Below are 8,303 nucleotides of genomic sequence, written 5' to 3'. Positions count from 1 at the left end.
TTTTCTTGATTTAGAAAAAGAATGAAGCATATTCTCAAACAGAATTTGAAATATGTGTATATAATGGTATATGCCTTTTATATATGGTGCATAGATATAAATGTATATCTATGCAATATATAAATTGCATAGATACAGATATACTTTTTTAAAACCTTTAGAGTTTTATTTGAGGAATTACCTCCCTAACATATATATTTTAGTCACTAATGTCTGGTTGTTAGACATGTATTTTTTGGAGTCAGCCTGCTGGGGTTCTTATCTTGTGTTACCACCAGGCAAGATATTGGGTGTGCTTATTTTATATCCTTGTACCAAAATTTCCGTATCTATAAAATGGGGGTGATGACTTTATTTCACAGAGATGCTGTAAAGATTATATATGGGAAACACGGGTGTAGAACAAACTATTACATGGCATGAGATCACAGAATGTTCGCGAATATTCCTTTTATCACTGTGTGTGAGTCACTGTGGGGACTCCAAAATTGAAAACAATACAGCAACAACAAAAAGACTGCTCGTTTCCAAAAAGGGAAATGGGCTTGTTTACAAACTGTACAGGGTAGTAAATTGCACAGAATTGATAGTGACAGAAATGTGAGACTTGTGCTTGTTATAGCAAACTTAGCGATGATCAAAAGCTTTCAGATGAGAACTTTCTAGATTTATTCCAAGTCTGGATACTTAATATTACTTGCAGCAGTTTTTTTTTTTTTTTTTTTGTGACTCATAATTTTCATTAAGTCAAACTTTAATTAAAACGTCTCTGCCTGGAGACACTGCCTTTGAAATCCTAGGCGAAGCTCAGTAGGACTGTTTGTCTGTTTGTGACAATATTAAATGTCAGGCTGAAAAATGTCAGCTCAGCAGATGGGTAATTGTATATTTTAACACTCTTAATGGAGAGAGATGTATTTCAGTATAAACTTTAATATCGTCTGTGAATAAAACCACAGCTCATAAAGGAATAATCTTATTTACATATGCTAATGTGCCTACACACTTACCCAGCAGTAGTTCAGTAATACCAGTATTATAAATAATGTTAAGAATGATTTGTTGTTGTTCAGTCACTAAATTGTGTCCGACTCTTTGTGACCCCATGGACTGCAGCATGCAAGGCTTTCCTGTCCTTCACTATCTCCTGGAGTTTGCTCAAACTCATGACTGTCAAGTTGGTGATGCCATCCAACCATCTCATCTTCAATCGCCCCCTTCTTCTCCTGCCCTTAATCTTTCTTCCTGTCCTCAAAGGACCCAGCATCAGGGTCTTTTCCAATGAGTCAATTCTTTGCATCAGGTGGCCAAAGTATTGGAGCTTCAGCTTCAGCATCAGTCCTTTCAGTGAATATTCAAGGATTGATTTCCTTTAGGATTGACTGGCTTGATTTACATATATTTATCATCTAGGAGTTCTCCATGAAACATAGATATCTCCATTCAGGTTTTGAAAGCAGAGTCTGTGATCGGGGAAGCATGCTGATGTGAGACTTGACTTGGAGTAGGAGTGAGGAAGACAGCATCCTTTCTGTGGGCACCAGGGATTGGGTTTTGCAGGGACTTCTGAGCAGTGTGTAGAAGGCTTCCCAGCCCTGTCCCAGGGCTGCAGCATTTATCCTCCAGCTTTCCTCCATTACGGGCTGAGTATTTCCTCGTATCAACTCCCCTTCCTTTCTCTAACTCATTTGTGCAGGGACCGTTGGTCAGAATCTTAGACTTGGAAGATGATACTATGACAGAAATCTGAAGGAACTTGCAGCGGTGATTGTGGTGGAAGACTTAGTCTGAGGGTCACTTTGCATAACTTTGGGCATAAAGAATCCACCTGCCAATGCAGGAGACACAGGAGACGTGGGTTCAATCCCTGGGTCAGGAAGATCCCCTGGAGGAGGGAATAGCAACCCACTCCAGTGTTATTGGTGGACAATCCCATGGACAGAGGAGCCTGGTGGTCCGAGGGGTCATGGAGTGTCAGATATGACTGAGCACACACTTTGCATAAAAATCCCCCAGTCTCATGATCTTTAAATGAGCACCAGGCCGAGGCAGCGGGTGTTCTGTCTGCCTCCCGTCCGCCACCCTTTGTGCTGCTCAGATCCGACATGGGGTCTTTCTGGTTCCCAGCTTGGCATGGTGGCAAGCCGGCCACAGCTTCTTAGAAAACTTGCTTAGAGAAGTAGGTATAATGACCTGGAGTCCCCATTGCTACAGCCATTTGGGGGCTGTAATTAATCATCTCCCTTTTCCATCACCTGTGTGGGATGTCCTTTCCTCGTGTCCCACATTTCAGCTTGCTAATTGTGGTAGAGGTCCAGAATTTCATCTTTTGAGACTTGATCTCCTCTTAGATCAGCATGCAGTGATCCCCCATTCACTTGTGTCAAGAGTTATAGAAGGACCAGGTAACATCCCAGGAACTCCTCCAGGTCCCAGGCAACTTGCTCCATTAAGTAACAGCCCTCCTAGATACTCAGAATATTCAAGTCAGTAACTAACTCGAGTGCAACCTACACTGACGAGCTGAGTATTCAAGAGTGAAGAGAAAGCAGCCCTGCTTTGGTGAAAGGGAGCCCATGCTGTGGAGCCCATGCTTGGCCTTGGACCCGCCACCATGCTTATTCCTCGTGTGGGCCATCGGGATAGGATTTTACACCCCTTCTTAAACTAGGAAGACCAGTTGCGTAGTTGCATCTTCTATCCGGCTACATGCATTCGTTCATGCTTGGTCACTCAGTCATGTCCAACTCTTTGCAACCCCATACTGTAGCCCATCAGGCTCCTCTATCCATGATCATTTTTGGGCAAGGACACAAGAGTGGTTTGCCATTTCCTCCTCCAGGGGAGCTTCCTGACCCAGGGATCGAACCCTCATCTCCTGCATAGCAGGCAGATTCTTAACCCACTGAGCCTTCGGAGAAGCCCCTGTCAAGTACTTAGGAAAGCTGTAAGCACTCTCCTGATGTCACTGCCCTTCTCACTTGTTTGCTTCTGTGCAGGTAACACAATGGAGATGGTTTGTGGGGGTGGAGGGAGCGCATGACAGTGACATTCCTAGCACAGCAGGAAGCATGCCCTTGGCAATTTCAGTACCCAGAGGGAGTAACAGAATGAGCAGTGACCTGACCGTGGAAGTCAAGGTGCACACACGTGTGGATACACACTGTATCTTTTACTGGCTGTACAACACCGAGTAAGTTATTTTTTTCAATACAATTATTTATCTGCATTATAAAGTAGGTCCTTAATTCTGTTGTTCAGTGATTCCAAGACAGATAGTGTCATTTCTCAACTGCTTCATGAATCCGCCTGCAATGCAAGAGACCTGCATTCGATCCCTGGGTCAGAAAGATGCCCTGGAGGAGGAAATGGCAATCCCCTCCTATATTCTTGCCTGGAGAGTTCCATGGACAGAAGAGCCTGGTGGACTGCAGTCCACGGGGTCACAAAGAATCAGAAACGACTGAGCAATTAACACTTTGACTTTCATGTTCTTTATTCTCCTCCTTGATTTGAAGATGGACAGATGTTTTCTTTTTGAACCACAGGGGTTGATTTGTAGTTGTAGAAGCCAATGGGTCAGGTATTTCTATTGGAGGGGGTCAACTAGACAGTTTTTGCAGACCTAGAGAATATTTATAATATTTATAAGTACATGTACATAATTCCAGGTGAGATGGCGTCTAAGGACGTGTGAAAAGCAGATGGTCCCAGTCATTCTGAATGATGAAGAATCATGTATCCCCAGTCTTTGTGGGGATGGAGACTCAGTGAGCTGTTTAGGACACAGAAGGGGGAAGAGTCTGCATTTGAAAGACAAAGCTTCACAGAACACAATTTTATCTGACAAATCCAATTACTCGGATACTTAGTTGACTGAAGAAATATTTATATGATGTCCACCATTGTAGAGATGTACAGAATACAATTTATGAGATCATTTAACTGTATAATCATTTATGTCTAAGGAAATTGCTGTTAAGCTACGTTCTATATTTCAAAATGAAGATTCTCAACAGCATAGCTATGGCTGGTTACTCAGTTTTTCAAAGCACGCTGAATGCAACCAAGATTAGGTGTCATTTTTCTTTATTTGGTTCTGTGACTTATATCTGCCTTTATTAGGTGAAGTAGAATCATCCAGGTCATTTCCCAATAGTTCTGGAAAAATACGTCACCTCTACTACAGGTGAGAGGACAAAAGCAAAAGACAATGGCTCCTGTTTATAAGGGTTAATAGTGTCAGCTCATCAATAAAATACACATTATTTTCACATTTCTGATAGAATTGTACGTAATATCTTCAAGCTTTTCTCTACACTGTGATTGTATCAAGTTTTTCCACAGAAAAGTATTTTTATAAGTAGTAGTATTTTCCATGTCTGTAGGTTAAACTATGTAAATAACATCTGAGATTTGATTCATTGCAAAAGCATACTCTGTATTTTTTATGTAATTCTGTGTTGTCACTAAATTTGGATGACTTTAATTATACAGCTTGGGGGTAATTTCACAAAGTAGCTCTGAAGCTCTAACACGAATGTTGGAGACACCTTGCTTGCCCCGTTATGCTGTTGTCTTTAATTAAAGACCAGTAGTAATTTTATTGGATTACCATTTTTAGTATGTTAACTTCAATTTCCAAACTAAGCACTCTGGCTTGAAAGCTCAGTCTTTTACATGAAATTGTATACACTTGACCCTTGAACGATGTGGCGGTTTGAAGCTGGACGCTGACCCTCTGAGCAGTCAGAAATCTGACTGTAACTTTCAGTGCGCTCTGTAGCTGCTGAGTGTTTCCTATTGAAAAAAAAATCCTCTTATAAGTGGACCTGCAGTCAAATTGATGTTCAGGGGTCAACTGTGCTCTTCTTCTTTGATTAACTTATTATGATTCCTTTTTCTTGAAATACGTAAATTGCATGTAAGTTTTACCAGCCTAGACACTAAAATCACCAGAGTCTAGAGCTGGGCTCAGCATCACTTTCTAAATTGCACATTTTTGCGATCATGCAATGCCCTTGTACAGTCGAGTCCTGGCCTTGCTGATGCCCCTGGGTCTGTGGCTTTATATTAGTATCTTAGATTCATTGCTCAGCACTGACGTCTTTGCTGATCTTGCATGCAGAGTCCTAGAAAAGATTTTTGCTAACAGTTATGCAGCTGCCTTTGGTGGTTTCTCTTAAATTCTGAAACTTCCCAAATGGCTTTCTACTGATCCTGGGTGATAGGGCTGCTCTGTGTCCACCTGGTTCAGATGCCTGTTCATGATACAGAAGATGGAACATTTAACTTTCTTCCCACGTGTCTGAGATCTTACAGAATAGCCTTTTTCAGATTTCTCAATTGACAGTTATAAACTCAGTCAGGATATTGAAGATTCATAACCAGTCATTATCATGTTGACGTATGGGCCATGCTTCTCCTCCTCGCCTCCAGGAATACTACTTGTGGCTTTGCAGGCTGGAGGGTGTGAGTGGTTTAGCACAAGCTGGGGTGGGAGGTGGCCTCCTGGTGAGCCAGTGTGCCTACCATAAGGGACGTGGGACTGGGAATGACACCAAACAGATCTCATGGATTGGGCTGTTACTTCCTGGCATTGAGCACTCAGCAGTTAACTTCCTCTAGCTTCCTGTTTTTTGATGCAATAGGTTGCTATCCACCTCGATGGCTACTGATAAGGTGAAAAGAGATACTGAGCACCTAGTAGGCCGTTCGCTGGCTGCCACATGATAGATGCTCTGGAAGTGGTTGGTGCCCTGCCCCTTCCAATGCTGCCAGCTCATGGAGCAGTCGGTCCCTGATACTGCTGGGGGCTTTCTCTGTAGAGGAGAGTTCCACACGTGAACAGCAGTCCTGAGAGACCACCTCCTAGGCCGATGTTGTAGAATTTCTTGTGGCCACCTCTTCTGGACTCCATGACTAGAGCCTGAAGCTCCATCCTACATACACTCAAGGCCTCTACCCCACCCCCACCCCCAAGTTGTTTTTTTTTTTTTTTTCCTAGCTCAGCTGTACACATAGTACATTTTTACTAGAGTTTGACCCTGGAGACTGGCGGGGGGACTGGCTACTTTTGGAGGAGAGAAATAAGCAATCCACCATTGGAGTAGGCAGTGTTGAGCATCTCCCTGCTTTCCAAACGTGTAATCTCTGCTGGGAGAACTGACGAACTTGATTGCTTTCAGGCTCCGTCCCTCAGGCCTCCTCTGCAGACCTTGCACACGGGCGGGAGTGGCAGACTGTGCTGCCTGTGAGTTTATATGAGACCTTCTGCAGACTTCCATGCGTGGGGCAGTTAGGCTGATGTGCATTCTGTGATGGTTAAAGAGGACTCCTTGTTCTCCATGTAGGACTCCTTCAGAGCAGCCATGCTAAGGGAAGCCTGAACTTGGGGACAGGTTGTGAAGCTGTATATATGTGGGCATATCAGTTTCACTGTAATATTCAGGTTGTGTGTTTGTGTGGCACAATAAATATAAAGTCAGAATGTCCCATGTCAAGTCACTGCTTGTTTGGCAGTTCGCTCTGTACTGTGTGGATTTAGTTCTTATAGCAAGGTGACTGAGATTCCTTATTGGTACATATAGAACTTACCCAGTGGATCAAAACTAATTGAAGGATTATTTATGTGGCACTAGACAGACACAGAACCTTGAAAGCTGGTGCTGTTGCTTACTTCTTTCTGTTCAGTAATTAACATGACTGTCAATGCTTGTCATCTTGCCTTTGAATTAAGTTACTTTAATCTTGAGATTTTTAGCATTGCTGTTTATTTCTTAACTTCTCACTCTCTTCTCTGGTCACAAAGACATTTAACAAGACACATGCTGTCCATAATTAAGCCGTGTATTTTTCATTCACGTGGAGAAACTGATCTCTCTTATTTAACTGGTAGCACATTTTATATGCACTTTTATTCTTCATAGAAATTCATCTGTGACTAGGAACCACTAAGAACCTGTGGAAGAATCTAAAACCCCAATGGTTGTTTTCAGCAATGATGATCACTAGGGCTTAAACATTCTTCTGCATTGCTGATCCTGTATCTTTTCTAGAAATCATGTTTGTCTGCTGTCTCTTTCATGCCTATAGAATTACTCAGTTGGAATATAGCAGAGGACTAGCTTTGCAAATACACCTACAATCTCATTTCCACTTCTTAATGGACTCCAGTCAATGTCTTGGTACTAAAAGGCTTGCATTACTTACTTCACCCTGACCTTTTTATATTCCTTTTATTTGCGCAGTCAGTTTTATAGGCCAGTTGCTCTTTTTTTTTCATCAAGTGGCTTATAACACATTCTTCCAAGCACAATAGTTCACCATCTAAAACATCTGTAACTTCAGTTCAAAGCGACTTTCTCCTCCTGTTTGTCATATATGCCTTTATGGAATTGCTAATAGAAACATACCTTCAACATAATTCCTGTTTTTTCCTCTAAACCAACAGGGACTGAAACATACCCCCTACTGGTGTCATTACTACTCCTCGAGCTGTCATAGGAAAAAAGTGGCATTTGTGAATAATGGCTGTGACGGAAATTCAAGGAATAAAACATTGAAAAAATGCATATTTTATAGAAGTTTTACGATTTCTCTTTTCCCACTCAGTGGATAGGTCATTGCTCACCAATATGTGTGTTAAAACTGCTATGAGCTTCCAACGTGGGTGGAATGTGTGTTGTCCTGCGCGCACACACTTGGGTCTGGTCATGGTGGGTTTAACAGGGAGAGTGTCACAACTTCAGTGGATCAAGATGAGTTCACTCACCGCTGTTTCAGGGCGGATCGGTGTCAGTTACCTGGAGCCATCTGCACCAACCCAGTCATCCCTGCTTTGAAACCTTCAGTTCAGTTCAGTTGCTCAGTCGTGTCTGACTCTTTGCGACCCCATGGACTGCAGCATGCCATGCTTCCCTGTCCATCACCAACTCCTGGAGTTTATCCAAACTCATGTCCATTGAGTCAGTGATGCCATCCAATCATCTCATCCTCTGTCATCCCCTTCTCATCCTGCCTTCAATCTTTCCCAGAATCAGGGTCTTTTCAAGTGAGAAACCCGAAGAGAGCTGGCCAATCAGGACATTTACATAGAGGCTAAATTCAGTGACTGGTATATTCCAAGAATTATTAACTCAGAATATATGTGCTAAATGTATCCTGTATTCCAGGTTCCAGGTAAATACCAACGAAAGCCATCAGGTCTTCATGCCAACCAGTTCGTGTGCTGAGTTCTATGGAGTCACTGAAGCTTTTACCCCATATATATTTGTTTAGTTTTTAATTCATTTTTAAGCATT

This window comes from Bubalus kerabau, chromosome 2 (assembly GCF_029407905.1).
Source record: "Bubalus kerabau isolate K-KA32 ecotype Philippines breed swamp buffalo chromosome 2, PCC_UOA_SB_1v2, whole genome shotgun sequence".
In the NCBI taxonomy this organism is placed as follows: Eukaryota; Metazoa; Chordata; class Mammalia; order Artiodactyla; family Bovidae; genus Bubalus; species Bubalus kerabau.
The sequence above is the reverse complement of the archived record's forward strand: the minus strand, read 5'-3'. Positions refer to the sequence as shown.